The 15,769-nt window shown below is 38.4% G+C and overlaps 1 long non-coding RNA gene across 3 annotated transcripts in view; it reads left to right on the plus strand.

Annotated features, from left to right (window-relative positions):
• The window catches only part of LOC142837715 (uncharacterized), a 43,843-nt gene extending 28,491 nt beyond the window's left edge, over positions 1 to 15,352 (plus strand). Inside the window, exons 3-6 of one of the 3 annotated variants that reach the window (XR_012908317.1) lie at positions 3,851 to 3,914; positions 4,778 to 4,904; positions 5,095 to 5,155; positions 8,829 to 8,911. This is a non-coding gene — a long non-coding RNA (uncharacterized LOC142837715). Of the gene's footprint in view, positions 1 to 3,850; positions 3,915 to 4,777; positions 4,905 to 5,094; positions 5,156 to 8,828; positions 8,912 to 12,981 lie in introns of those variants that run through there. The other 2 variants (XR_012908316.1, XR_012908315.1) reach the window with 2 other exon arrangements.
• The last annotated feature ends 417 nt before the right edge of the window (positions 15,353 to 15,769 follow it).

Below are 15,769 nucleotides of genomic sequence, written 5' to 3' on the forward strand. Positions count from 1 at the left end.
CTGTGGCTAACACAGACAAAAATTATGTACTAATGCAAGATGTGAGAATTAGTTAATAAAAAGCCTGAGCTAATAGGCCAACCAGTTTATAATTAATGTAGACCTCTGTGTGTTTCTCTGGGATTGAATGACTGAGACCAGGTAGGACAGAAACCTCTGTCCACAAGTCACTGTCAAGTGATTGTTTTGAGCATCAGAAGAGACTTTTAACATTTGAAAAGTGTAGGGGCTATTGCAGACTATGAGTATCATTGAAATGACCAAATTAATTTTCTTCTTGGATGAACATAAGTGACCCAGGTTAGAATTTAATTGATTGAATGAAAACCTCCCAGATAAGAAGATGTATTTTAACATGTGCCTCTTCTTGGTAACTTTCATTTGATTGCTTGTGAAATCATTAGTAGGAGGAGCCTCTCTGGATAAAATCTCTCATTGGGGCTGTGATATGATGTAGTAAAGAGGGCTACTTGTTTGTTCCCAGCTGCTCAGCCCTGAAATAATCACACAGAAACTGTATTAATTAAATCACTGCTTGGCCTTTTAGCTTTAGCTTCTTATTTAAGGCTAACTCTTACATTTTAATTTAACCCATTTCTATTAATCTGTATAACACTATGTGGCTGTGGCTTACCAGCTAATGTTCCCAGAATCTGTCTCTGGCAAGGCTACATAACTTCTTTCTGACTCCGCATTCTTCCTCCCAGCATTCAGTTTAGTTACCCCCACCCCGCCTAAGTTCTGCCCTATAGCTCTGCTATAGGTCCAAAACAGTTCCCTTATTAAACAATGATAATCACAGCATAGAGAGAGGAATTCCATATCACCTCCCAATTCTTCAACTCCAACAGAGACTCCAGAAGGATATAATATTACCTAGGTAAACAGGAAGTATATTGTAAGCAACTTCCAAAACTCTAGAAATGACAAAGACATCTTGTTGCCTGGATAGTCACCCAAAGTTCTTCTGTGTTGTTGGGGGCATTCAATCTTCAGCTCACAGGTCCATACTATCAAGCAGACTTTTCCATAAAGTAGGAAATTTGAAGACCTGTTCTGCCTTGCAATGGAAAAGTCCATCAGTTGCCTTCTTCTGTGTCCTGCAGAATGTCTGGCAGACGCTTTCATGAATCAGGAACCCTGTGAGTCCTGCATGTCTAGTTCATCAAGCAGTCCAGCCTAGAGCAGTTTCTTGCCCAAATGGCTAACCAACTCCATAAGGAGCCTCTTCGATGCTGATTATCCTCTTGAAGTAGATTGCTGCTGCCAGGAGCAGATGTGTCTCATTGTCATGAAAAGTCTTAAGCTCTTAAAACATTTTAAAGGTCATATTCTGAAAGTCTATGAAAGATTTGAAGAATCCCTATCTATCTGAAATACATTTCTATACATCGAGAAAATCTAATATGCTACTAACTATTACTATTATAGATGACTCTCTATTTACCTATATTTTAATTATACATTACATTTTTAAATGAGCTAAACAAATACAATGACTTAATCAAGAGCAGAAATGCACAAATAAAATTGACCTTAAAATAGTATCAATGAACCAAGATCCATACCAATGCAAATCTCTATAGCATATTCCCTTTTAAATGTAAACAAACATTTATGAACAGTATTTGGGAATATGGGCATAGTTCTCTTCAAACTGCTTCCTGCTCTTTATTTGGTGAAGTAATTTTTTGGGTGTGATCATAGTGACCTTTTGGGCGGTCTTGCTTCATCAAACCACATTAGTCTGGAGGGATTCCACAGGTTCTCATCCTTTGTGGGAAAAAAAGAGAACCTCTTTTGCAAAGCAACAAATCCTTAGACCCAAATCCTGAAGACATGATACCTTTAAAATATATATGTTGGTTACTTAGCTCCTTTACAGCCAAAAAAAATTAAAGAAAACACAATAATATACATAATCCAGAGACTCTGTATATAGTCCATGTTTATGTGGCTTATTTTTTTATTCTATTACTTTTTAATATTTATTTTATTATCTTTACTCCTTTAATTTATGATTTTCTATACTCTGTCTCTCTAAAGACTTTTGTTTCATTTTTATAAACCATTTACTTCTTTTTATAACTTTCTATAGTTTTCTTCTCTCTCCCAAGCCTATGTACATTTTTTAAACACACCATGTCTCATTTAGAGATCTTTTAGGTATGAATCTGTCCTATTGTGTGTCTGTAATTCTTTACTGTTTAGGAGCACTTCTTAAAATGCTAAGCACTGTGGAACTTAAGCTGTGCCATTGGTAGAGCAAATACGGCCTGCCTGCTTGCTCCATCCAGTCCATTGCCCCATTTTCAGGCATATAGGGGATCTAAGTTGCCGGTAGCAATCTGCTCACAGATCCCATAGCTGGTCCTCCAGAAAGTCAAGAGTTCACGGTGGCAGCACAGTCCAGAAAGCCGGCATTTCAAAATGGTGCAGGTTTTTTTCCTGCTATCTCTAAATCAGAAAAACTCTCTTAAAGGAACCGCAGCATGTCACCAGTAAGCAAACCCCATTTGGGGAAATAAATGTGGCTAAACTTTATATTTTTAGTGTCTAGAATCCTTTTCCAAGCTCTCTAAGATTTTAAGTGGATTTTAGTTGGCCACACAAGCACCAGTTTGTTGTGGGAAGCCACTTGTTAGTTCCCAGCTGCTCAGCCCTGAAATAATCACACAGAAACTGTATTAATAAATCACTGCTTTGCCCATTAGCTCTAGCTTCTTACTGGCTAACAGTTACATATTAATTTAACCAATTTTTATTAATCTGTGTATTGCTATGTGACTGTGGCCTAGTAAAGTTCTCAGCATCTGTCTCTGGTGGGGCTCCATGACTTCTCCCTGACTCCACTTTCTTTCTCCTAGCATTCAGTTTAGTTTTCCCCACCTAGCTAAGTTCTTTCCCATAGCTCTGCTTAAGCCCAAAGCAGTTCCTGTATTAACTAATGATAATCACAGCATACAGAAGGGAATCCCACAATATGAGTTTCTGTAGCCTCAACCCATTTCCTGTTTTTTGTGCCTACCATGTTGTGGTTGAAACTAATCAGTCAGCTTTCTTCTTTTGCTGTCATAACTTCCCCACCATCATAAATTCTAACACTAAATCACACAAGATTCAGTAGAATTAGCTGCTATTTGGTGCCTAGGTGGTTTAATAGCCCACTGTTTTCATTTTTATTTGTTTATTTTTGGAGACAAGGTTTGTCTTTGTAGCCCTAGCTGTCCTGAAACTAGCTCTATATACCAGGCTGGTTTCAAACTCACAGATCTTTTGACTCTGACTCCCAAGTGCTGGGATTAAAAGTGGGCCAGCATTCCTGGCTTTTGTTTTAATATTGTTGTATGATGGTTCCTATCAAGCATATGCTATTGTACTGAGCTTCGCCCATATCTTGAATTTTAAAATTTGTCAGAAGGTTTCATTATGTTTCCCAGAATGGCATGTATTCATGACATTAATACTGCCTGTGCCTTCTGAGTCATTGGATTGCAGGTGCATAAACTTCTTCCTGCCTGTTTTGTTTGTTTTGAATTTTTATTTTAAAAAGAATATTTTTGTAGGAGGAGGAGGGTGGCCCTTTGTTCCCTTCTTGGCGACAAAGATGGGATTGCTTGTCGTCCTGGCTAGCTTACACCCAAAATAATCACACAGAAGCTGTATTAACTTAAATACTACCTGGTTCATTATCTGTAGCCTCTTATTGGCTAACTCTCATATATTGATTTAACCCATTTCTAGTAATCTGGATATCACCACAAGGTTGTGGCTTACCGGGAAAGATGCAGCATGTCTGATATTGGCACCTCCATGGTGGTTCTCTATGACTCTGCCTTCTTCCTTCCAGAATTCAATCCTGTCTACTCTGCCTACCTCTACGTATTTTACCTGTATGCATGGATATGCACCATGTGAGTACCTGGTCTTTACACTGATCAAAAGATGGTATTAGAAACCCTAAGCTGGGAACAATGGATAGTTATGATCCCCCATGTAAGTCCTTGAGCCCACCTGTATGCAAGACCAGGAGGACTATTTACTGTTGATCTATCTTTTTTGCTCTGTGTTGATTATTTATAATCAGCATATTCATTGCTATTGTTTTCATTTGTCAATTTGTAACTTTAAACACACAGTGCTTTTAGTAAAATCTTATTTACATTGCAGTTAAAATTGGGACACTTCAGGTTTCTGGTAGATGAATAAAGAGTTCAAGTGAATGCATAACTCTTTGTAGAAACCAGTAAAAACCTGTGAGTTATTTCTTTTATATTTGTTTGATATTTTTCATGTGAAACAGATATTTAATATGTATTTCTTGCTGTCCTAGAAGTGATTGCATAGACTAGGCTGGTATTCAACTCAGAGGAAGATAGATATACATGCCTCTGCCTTTTGAGTATAAGGATTAGAGGTATGATTCAATACATCTGGCTTTTTCATCTTATTTTTCTTTTTGTAGGTAGGTATTAACCTTTCATACAGTTTCTCTTATCTGTACTCTGTACTCTTGATCTGTTTACATATCTTTCATTGTTGGTCAGTAGGCATTTCTCTTGTAAGGTGATATCCCATTCAAAGGGTCAGAAATGACAGAGGTGAGCCTCCTATTCATTTTGCTTCTAAAGTGACTTGGTGATTAAATTATGATGTCTGTGTCATGGAGTAAGTATGGGGAGCACCAGAATTATATGACTATACTGTCAAAGAAGTATACATTTACAGTGTTGTCAGAATCGTGCTTTTGGTTGTACACATGTATGGCATATTTTAGAATACAGTGACCCATGATGATGTGCATGTCGACTTCAATTGGGAAGAATGGACTTTGCTGGATCCTTCCCAGAAGAATCTCTACAAAGATGTGATGGTGAAGACCTACAGAAACCTCACTACTATAGGTAGGGCTGAATTATCTTTCATGTTTCAAATAAGGGGACAACTGTTCATTGGTTAATGGTGCTCTTTTGTAATATGATTGAGAAAGTAGAATGGGGTAAATAAATCAGGCATGGTTGTAAGGTTTACTACAAATGGTGGCTAAATTTTTTTTACAATTTTTAATATATAATGTCTGGCACTATATTTTAGGATACAGTTGGGAAGACCATAATGTTGAAGAACATTGTCAAAGTTCTAGAAGACATGAAAGGTAATTTTCATTTATAAATAAACAAATATACCTCTGAAGAATTGTAATAGATCCTATATGTTTTAAACAACAGCAGCAGTGTATATAATAACATGCATTGATAATTATTAAATTCTCACAAAATCATATACCTTAATTTCAGATAGGTGAACTGCATTTGCAAGTCATTCTTTTAAGAAAGAAGTCAAGGAAACAATGTCTTAACTTATATTACCATTTGAATCATAATACAATGAGAACTATACTGTAAAATTGTCTGTTTATTTCATATTATTCATATTATAAAAGATATACATGTTGAAAAGATGATAAGTATATCTCTAAAACTCTCTATTACACTAATAGTCCATAGAAAAGGTAGTTTAACCCATATACTTGTGACTGTGTTAAGTTCAGTGAGGGGGCAGTTAGAGTCATGAATCAAGGGGCAGCTGTTGTGGAGAGGCCTTAATCCAGATGCCACAAGTCTATGAGGACATAAAGTGTGATCTCAATGTGGAAATCTTGTATTTGTTATTCTTCCTTTACTAGGTATATCATATGTTACTCTGGATACAAGCCACATGAGCATAGGGATGTGAAAAGATATAGCATACCTCTCTCTCAGAACAAACAGAAGATGTGTAGCAGTCTCCATGTTGAGTATACATGTTGAATTTGATATAAAAGTATACAAGTAATTAGTTTTATAGCCTCATTGTTAATATATCAACAATCTCACATTTCAGAAAAGCACCATGAGTACTATGACTGTACAAATATTTCTCTTTGTCCTACTTTACTTAGCAAATGTAGTATCACTCACAGTAGAGGACACATGAATGCAATAAGAGTGGTAAAGCTCTGAGTTTTTTCAGTTCTCTTCAAATACATGAAAATTCTCATGTAGAAAAAAGATTCTGTAAATGTGAATCATGTATCTTCAAAGATGAAAAGCAAGCCTTAATAATGGGGAAAAACAAAATTGTAAACATGGTAATAAAACATTAACATTTAATTCCTCTTTAAAAAAGGACTAAATTGTAAAATTAATTCATACGGATAAAAAATTCAACAATGTATTAAATGTAGTAATGCTTTCACATGTACCATTATCATTGTAGGCATGAAAAAAGTCAAACTAGAGAGAAAACTTCTGCATATACTCAATGTATTAAAGCCATTACATGTGGCAGTCATCTTCACATGCCTGAAAAAACACCTACTAGATTAAAACCCTATAAAGGAAATGAGTGTGGTCAAGCCTTTTCACATCACAGTCATCTTTAAATGCATAAAAAGACATACACTGAAAAGAAACGCTATGAATGTAACCAGTGTGGTAAAGCCTTTGCATGTCACAGTTACCTCGAAAGCATAAAAGAACTCATACTGGAGAGAAACCCTATGAATGTAATCAATGTTTTAAAACCTTTGCACATAACAGTACTCTTCAAACACATGAAAAAAGGCATATTGGAGAGAAACCCTATGAATGTAACCAGTGTGGTAAAGCCTTTGTATGTCACAGTGATCTACAAAGGCATGAAAGAACCCATACTGGAGAGAAACCTTATGAATGTAACCAGTGTGGTAAAGCCTTTGCATGTCACAGTAATCTACAAAGGCATGAAAGAACCCATACTGGAGAGAGGCCCTATGAATGTAACCAATGTGGTAAGGGCTTTGCATGTCACAGTGATCTAAAAAGGCATGAAAGAAGCCATACTGGAGAGAAACTCTATGAATGTAATCAGTGTGGTAAAGCCTTTGCATGTCATAGTTACCTCAGAAAGCATAAAAGAACCCATACAGGAGAGAAACCCTATGAATGTAACCAGTGTCGTAAAGCTTTTGCACGTCACAGTAATCTACAAAGGCATGAAAGAACCCATACTGGAGAGAAACCCTATGAATGTAATCAGTGTGGTAAAGCCTTTCCATGTCACAGTTACCTCAGAAAGCATAAAAGAACTCATACTGGAGGGAAACCCTATGAATGTAACCAGTGTGGTAAAGCCTTTGCATGTCACAGTAATCTACAAAGGCATGAAAGAAGCCATACTGGAGAGAAACCCTATGAATGTTGATGGAGGAAGGTCATTGGCTAATAAAGGAACTGCCTTGGCCCATTTTATTGGTTAGAAGATAGGTGGGTGGAGTAAACAGAACAGAACGCTGGGAGGAAGAGGAAGTGAGCTCAGACTCGACAGCTCTCCTCTCAGGGCAGACACCTCAGAGAGATGCCATGCCCCGCTCCTGGGCAGACACACGCCATGAAGCTCAGACCCAGGATGGACTAGGCTAGAATCTTCCCGGTAAGACCGGTTCTCACAGATTATTAGAGATGGGTTGATCAGGATGTGAGAATTAGCCTATAAGTGCTAGAGCTAAAGGGCCAAGCAGTGTTTAAAAGAATACAGTGTCCCTGTAATTATTTTGGGGCATAAGCTAGCAATGCAGGCGGCCGGGGTGCTGGGAATGCAGCCCCACCGCCCTTATTACTACAGAATGTAATCAGTGTGGTAAAGCCTTTGCATGTCACAGTAACCTCCGAAAGCATAAAAGAACCTATATTGGAGAGAAACATTGTGTTTGTAATTAGTGTGGTAAAGGCTTTGTTTATTATAGTCATTTTCAAAGACATACTAACACATACTGGAGACAAACCCTATGAATGTAATGAGTGTGGTAAAGCCTTTGTACATCACAGTACTCTTCAAATGCATAAAAGATCACACACTGGGGATAAACTCTATGAATGTAATCAGTGTGATAAAGCATTTGCATGTATGAATAATCTAAATCATGAGAAAAAAATCATACTGCAGAGAAACCCTATAAATGTACTCAGTGTGGAAAAATTTGTGCTTTATATAGGAGTAAAATTTTTATTTGCAGCAATCTTTTAAAATCTTTGCATATTACAGTAGACATTGACCTGAAATAAAAAAGAGGACTTCTTATTATACAGTATTTGGTCAGATCTTTAGCCAAAATATTTATAATCAGCTACAAAGTGATTTGGTATTCCCCTCTGTATGCTGTGAATATATTTTGTTGCCTTTGTTTAATAAAAAAAAAAAGCTGCTTTGGGTCTATAGCAGGGCAGAATAGAGCAAGGCAGGAATTCCAAGCAGAGATAGAGGAGAAAAGAAAGTGGAGTCAGACTCCATGTATCTGGAGTCTGGAGACAGATGCCCTGGAATCTTACTGGTAAATCACAAGTCTTGTGGTAAAATACAAAATAATAGGAATGGGTTAATTTAAGATGTCAGAGTTAGCCAGGCGATGGTGGCACACGCCTTTAATCCCAGCACTCGGGAGGCAGAGGCAGGCAGATCTCTGTGAGTTCGAGACCAGCCTGGTCTACAAGAGCTAGTTCCAGGACAGGCTCCAAAACCACAGAGAAACCCTGTCTCGAAAAACCAAAAAAAAAAAAGATGTCAGAGTTAGTTAATAAGAATTCTAAGCTAGCTGGGCGGTGGTGGTGCATGCCTTTAATCCCAGCACTAGGTAGGCAGAGACAGGCGGATCTCTGTGAGTGTGAGGTCAGCCTGGTCTACAAGAGCTAGTTCCAGGACAGACTCCAAAGCCACAGAGAAACCCTGTCTCAAAAAAAAAAGAATTTTAAGCTAATAGGCCAAGCAGTGTTTTAATTAATATTGTTTCTGTGTCATTGTTTTGGGTCTAGGCAGCCAGGAATGAACAAGGATCTTCTGCCTACTACACAGAGCTATTTCTTCTGTAGAAATAAATTTGACAGTGTTAACAATCTTTTCAAGCATTATGATGTCATTTTTATACTGTTTGTACTTACAAACTCATGGTAAAATGAATTTATGAAGTCCTATGTGTAGGGTAAATGGGCCAGCCAAAAAAAACCACATCCTGACTCTGAAATCAGAGACAGTGAAATACATAATTTTGACTCTGAAACTGGAGACAAAGAAATACATCCTGACTCTAAAACCAAGACAAGGAAATACACTTTGTTTCTGAATCCAGAGCCAATGAAAGAAACACCTGACCCTGAAATCAGACTTAAAAGACTATAAAAGGCAAGTGATAGAACACACTTTGACTCTAAAACAAAAGCCAAAGAAACACACTCTACCCTTGACCAACTGAGCACAAAACCAGCTAATCCCTAAGCTCAAGATCTACCAACCCCTGAACATGAAATCCAGCCAATCTCTGCATTGTTCAAGATCAGAGATTGACATTTAACCAATTCCCACCATGAGAACCTTCTCCCTGGGAATACTCTGTGACTAAGAAGTCCTATATAAGTTCTGTACATGTTCAGCTGGCTTCTGCCCTGGCAGAGAGAGCCCCTCTCCTGGATTCTTCCCTTCCAATTAAGTTTCTTGAATGAGTTTTGGGTGAAAAACTTCACTGTAGTGGTAAGAAACTTTGTAGTGGATTGGAACAGAGAAGCTTTGGTCACCTCTGCTGGCAAACTCCCTTAAAGGAGCAGAGCAGAAGTAGCAACTCTTCACCAGCGACTTCAACATTTCTGCAAGTTTCCCATTAACTCCAGTGAAGCAGAGAAGTAACAATTTGGGCTGAAGCTGAGAAAAAAATTGGCATCTCTGTTAGGAAACTCCCTAGTGGGGTGAAACAGAGAAGCATTGAACATCTCTGCTAGGAAACTCCCTTAGGGAAGTGGAGTATAACAGCCATGGACATCTCTATTCTGAAGCTCTCTTAGCAGAATGAAGCAGGGCCCAGCTGTGATGGCTCTTTTGGAGAGGAGCAGTATTGCTACATCCTGCATGGAGAACATCTCCCACTGGAACACAGCCTCACATATAGCCGGACTTCCCAATAGCCAGTGTTTGTCAGGGACCATCTTTGACAAGTATACCAGTTACCAGGGTAGGGGCCTGGGGATTAGAAAAATAAGCAAAGAGAATGAAGACACAAGTGAAAATAATAAAGCAGAAGCATAGGATAGTACTGGCAGGGAGTTCCAGTGAATACTGTAAATCTGCCTGCATTTAATTTCCCATTATGTTTATACCCCAATACAATGGGGGGGGGAGACAGAAGACTGCTTTAACACAATGCCAAGGACAACTAGAACAGTTACTTGCTTCAATACTTTGATCCATCAAGTCCTTGATTATTGAGAAAAACATTCTGTTATTCAGGCAGTGAACCGACCCTAGACCAAGGATCCTAAAGGCAGTCAATCCTTAGGCCAAACATCTTAATTCAAAAGAAGGAGCAGAAGTATGTTTGAATTCTCTCACCTTTGCTCAAGGGGGAGTGGATTTATCTGCCTGGGCCCTCTTAAAGTCCAAAACACAAAACAACCACACCTTAGGAAACTCTGACCTTCAGACAAGGTGGAAATAGGCTCATGGATTGGGGCCTCTACAAGGATACCTTTTCTTGTCATAGCTCTAGGTATCCAGTACACTTTCCTTTCACAACTGTAGGTATGGCCTGACTTCTAACAATCAGGCTACCATTTTTTTCAGAGCCCTAGGTATCAGGCTACCTTCCCTCCACAGCTTCAGTTATAGCCAGATTTCCGGGAATCGAACCAGGGTTTTTATTTATTTATTTATTTTTTTAATTTATTTATTTATTAAGGATTTCTGCCTCCTCCCCGCAACTGCTTCCCATTTCCCTCCCCCTCCCCCGATCAAGTCTCCCTCCCTCATCTGCTTGAAGAGCAATCAGGGTTCCCTGACCTGTGGGAAGCCCAAGGACTGCCCACCTCTATCCAGGTCTCGTAAGGTGAGCATCCAAACTGCCTAGGCTCCCACAAAGCCAGTACATGCAGTAGGATCAAAAACCCACTGCGATTGTTCTTGAGTTCTCAGTATTCCTCATTGTCCGCTTTGTTCGGATTTATCCCATGCTTTTTCAGACCTAGGCCAGCTGGCCTTGGTGAGTTCCCGACAGAACATCCCCATTTTCTCAGTGTGTGGGTGCACCCCTCGTGGTCCTGAGTTCCAAGAGGAACATGGGGTGTACTCACTCATATTTGGTTTCTAGCCATAAATAAAGGACATTGAGCTTATAATTCATGTTCCTAGAGAAGCTAAATAAGAAGGTGAATCCAAAGACAAACACATAGGCATCCTCATGAATATTAACCTTCATCAGACGATGAAAGGAGATAGAGACAGAGACCCACATGGGAGCACTGGACAGAAATCTCAAGGTCCAAATCAGGAGCAGAAAGAGATAGCCAGACTTCTCAACAGTCAGGATTCCTTTCTCCTTATAGGTGTAGGTATCCAGTATACTTTCCCTTCACAGCTGTAGGTATGTCCTGACAGGACAGTGAGGGTACCTTTCTCTTTAGAGCTATAACTATTCAGAATACCTTTTCTCCACAGTTTCAGGCATAGCCTGACTTAATAACAGTCAGGGTAGCTTTCCTATCAGCTGTAGATATCCAGTATTGTAATTTGAGACTGTTCAGGAAGTTTCTGGCGCCATCTAGACCCAAATAGTCACACAGAAAATATATTAGTTACAACACTGTTTGGTCTGTTAGCTCAAGATTCTTATTGACTAATTCTTACATCTTAAATTAACCCATTTCTATTAATCTCACCACAGGCTGTGGCTTATCAGTAATGTTCTGTTCTGGCATCTTTCTGCTTGAACAACTACATCTCTTTTACTCCACCTATTCGCTCTCTCTCTCTCTCTCTCTCTCTCTCTCTCTCTCTCTCTCTCTCTCTCTTCCAGCCTGACTATATTCTGCCCTGCTGTAGGCCAAAGCAACTTTTTTTTTTACCAATGGTAATAAATCATGTTCACAGCATACAGAGGAGAATCCCACATCCCAAGATACCTTCTCTTCACAACTGTAGGTATAGCCTGACTTCTGACAGTCAGTGTTGTAGGGAGGTTGCTTGTTTGGTTCCCAGGCACCTGGCTAGCTTAGATCTGAAATAATCACACAAACACTGTATAAATTAAACAACTGCTTGGCCCATTAGCTCTGGCTTCTTATTGGCTAAGTCTTACATATAAATTTAACCCATTTCTATTAATCTATGTATGGTCTTGTGGCTGTGACTTACTGGGTAAAATTCCCAGCATCTGTCTTCAGCATCTCCATGGCATCTCACTTACTCTTCCCTTCTTTCTCCCAGCATTCAGTTCAGTTATCCCTGCCAACCTAAATTCTGCCCTATCAACAAGCCAAGGCAGTTTCGTTATTCATTAATGGTAATCACATCACACAGAGGGGAATCCCACATCAGATCAGGGTATCTTTCTCTACACAGCTATAAATATCCAGACTACCTTCCTTTCATAGCTGTAGGTATAGTCTGACTTCTGGCAGTCAGCATAACTCCCCCCCCCCCGAGCTGTAACACTTGCACTATGAATTTAAACAGTAATGTAACCCTTTTAGATTTTATATTTCTCCTCAATTGAATGGAATTACTGATTCAAGTGTAAAACTTTATTGATTTATATTTGTTCCTTTTCTGTTGTGATATAATGTCTAGGTCAACTTATAAAAATTAAGTTGGCCTTTGGCTCCAGCGGGATACATACAGGATCACCATGAAAGTGACATGACAGCTGGACAGTGGTGGTGCATACTTTGATCCCACACTCAGGAGGCAGAGGCAGGTGGGTCTCTGTGAGTTTGAGGCCAGTCTGGTCTACAAAGCTAGTTCTAGGACAGACTTCAAAGCTACAGAGAAACACTTTCTCAAAAAAGAAAGAAAGAAAGTGTTATTGCTACAACTGTCTAACATGACAGCTAAAACAGGTTAAGAACTCAAATCCTTAACTTACAGCATGAAGCAGAGGGTGTAAACTAGAAAAGCCTACCCACAGTGACTTATTTCCTCCAGCAGGACAGCATTTCATAAGTCTTCCCAAATGATTCCATCAACTTAGAAGGATTGATTTCTCAGACTTCAAGCCTGCCTGATTGCTTCATGGTGAAGAAAAACTCTGTAAGCCATTAGGTGCCTTAACACCTATATTATAGGAATGAATTCTTACATGAGAAAAACTTTCATGACTGAAAATATGTTTAAAGAGTTGTTTTAATTGTGATTATGTGATATCAGTGTGCTTTGTGTGGGTATGTGAATGTGCATGCTGGTTTCTGATATATTAGATCCTAGGATTTTATTGCAGAAATTACAGGAGGTTGTCAAAAAATCAGACCTTGGGCCACGTAGCAAACATTTCTTAACTGCCCAGCCATGTTTCTAGTGCTCTAAATATTTTAAAGCCTATGTGTATCAATTAAAAGACAGAAATATGAATAAACTCACATAAAAGAAAACGCTTTCTGAAAGTGATTTTGTAAAGGCTTTAGACATTACAGTTGTCTTCAGCTTCAAGAAAAAAATGATGATCCATTTATTTTTCATTATAGCCTTGAAGGAAGTAAATTATTTACCATGCTCACTGAAGACTGATGGTAGAGATCACTGCCTTGTGGTTTCTACTTTGAAACATTTGAGGTAGATACTAAAGTGTGCTCCATGTGTGACAAATCCATTTAGTAAAGTTTATTTTGTGGTCCTTATTTTTCTTCCGTGACTTTTGTTAATCTGTATTTTTCTACTATAATGTGTAGAATGGTAACCCCATCATCTAATTGATTCATTTTTTTATCTAAATATCAGGCAGTGTGTGATCATACTTTTTAAGTAAGAGTATCTATGAAATGGTGGTGGGTTGTTGCTCCTGGTTTTGTTTTTCATATTTCCACAAATTCCCTTGAGATTTTCTTATTTGTTATTCAGTTTTGCCTAAATGTTAGTAATGATTCAGGGATATATTTGAACTCTTGATCCTCATGAGTCTACCTCCTTAGTACAAGTCTAAGGGTAGATGAAGTACTCACAACATTTGCTCTTTGGTCAACACAATTTAACAATGTTAATGTTAAAAATGCTTAATAGAAGAGAATATAAGAAACATTAATGATCTCGTGTGTACTCAAAACAGTATTTTCATTTATCTGGTAGAGATGTAATAAAGTAGGATAATGAACATTCAACTGTGTATCTCATACCATAGCTTGATGTTTTATATGTGTGTTGTAAATATATATTAGAATATATATACATAATACTGATGTTCCATGCTTCCCTGCTGCCAATTAGTTAACCATTTTATCTTGAAGAATTGCCTTCTAAGGAAATTATCCAAAGATGTCAGGTAATGTAAGGGCACTAAGATTTATTTTGTAACAAAGATTTACGGTGTGTGTGCAATGTGATTATGGGTTTTTAGGACCAATGCAGATATTTGGAGACCAGAAGACCACTTTGCAGTTTCTACTTTTGGTCCTCTTAATATGATAATCAAGGTCAGTTTTCCATCCTTGCACACCACAGACCTTTCCCATGGAGCCATTTCCCTGGTCCTCAAATAAGATTATGAGTAATATTATAATAGTAAACTATTGTCCTCTTTTCAGATTGTAAACAAGACAGATGAACACTGTATAATTTGAATGCAAAATCCTCTTTGCATAGGAAAATATTTGTATGATCAAACTGCCACACCAACTCCAGTGTCGTCTGTGTGACATGACATATGTCATTATACCAGATGGGAGCTACGTATCCTATGGGACTAGCCTTCCTGGAGGTCAATGGAAGACAGCCTGGAATTAGCCAACACTGAGGCATAGACGGGTTTCTCGATTAGATGGCTATGCGGGATATGAACTTTGCACAAATTCTTTCATAATAATGATAGTTTTTATATATATTCAAGACAAGGATCATTCTCTTCAGAAACAGCTCTGGGATAAGGAAGCACAGTATGGGAATGTATAAGACTACAGCAGAACCTTTGTTATACACAGGGTGTATGATGAGCAAGGGAATAGATGGGTTAATGTTGATGGACAAAAACTGTTATATAATACTTTGAACTTTATGGATAGGCTTGCTAGATCCCAACCCCCATGATGTCTGCTGCATAAGAAGGTATTAAAAAGTATAGTTCAACAGGTGCAGAGAACTGATTAGGTATATTTGGTCACTAGATGAAATAAAGGGTTAGGAAGAGGAAGGGCCATGATAGCGATAATGAGACAGAAACTTTCTATTCTTAACATGAAACCACTTGTCTGAGGTTTACAGTCCCAAGGACAAGATTTCCTCTTCTAAGGATGCTTTATGTCTAACACCTGTTCCTGATAAAGTACTTTTCTTAGATATTGCTGATGTGACTAAAAGAAGCTTTCATACTGTGTCAACCAATGACACATGACCTTCTGATTTGTTCTTTGTTTGAATACTATATAATGAAAACATGAATTCAGTAAAATCGCAGCAGATTCCAACCACTCTCTTGTGTGTTGTGTCTTACATCAAGAGAACTGTGTTAACAATAAAACTCAGAAACAATATGGAGAGGTAAAGAAATCCATTAAATTCTTTGACAACCATCAAGAGGGGACTTTCCTCACCTTCAAGTGATAGGAGACAGAAGGAATAGTAGCTCATCTTCATCTTTAGCATTATTATGACCTGGAGAGTTGGCTCAGTAGTGCTGCTCCTCTTGGATACTGCAGTTTAATTCCTGGCACCTATATCTGATTCTTCAGAATGACTTGTATTTCCCAGTCTTGGTGATCTGGTGCATTCATGTGGCCTCCTAGGGAACCAG

This window comes from Microtus pennsylvanicus, chromosome 18 (assembly GCF_037038515.1).
Source record: "Microtus pennsylvanicus isolate mMicPen1 chromosome 18, mMicPen1.hap1, whole genome shotgun sequence".
Taxonomy (NCBI): domain Eukaryota; kingdom Metazoa; phylum Chordata; class Mammalia; order Rodentia; family Cricetidae; genus Microtus; species Microtus pennsylvanicus.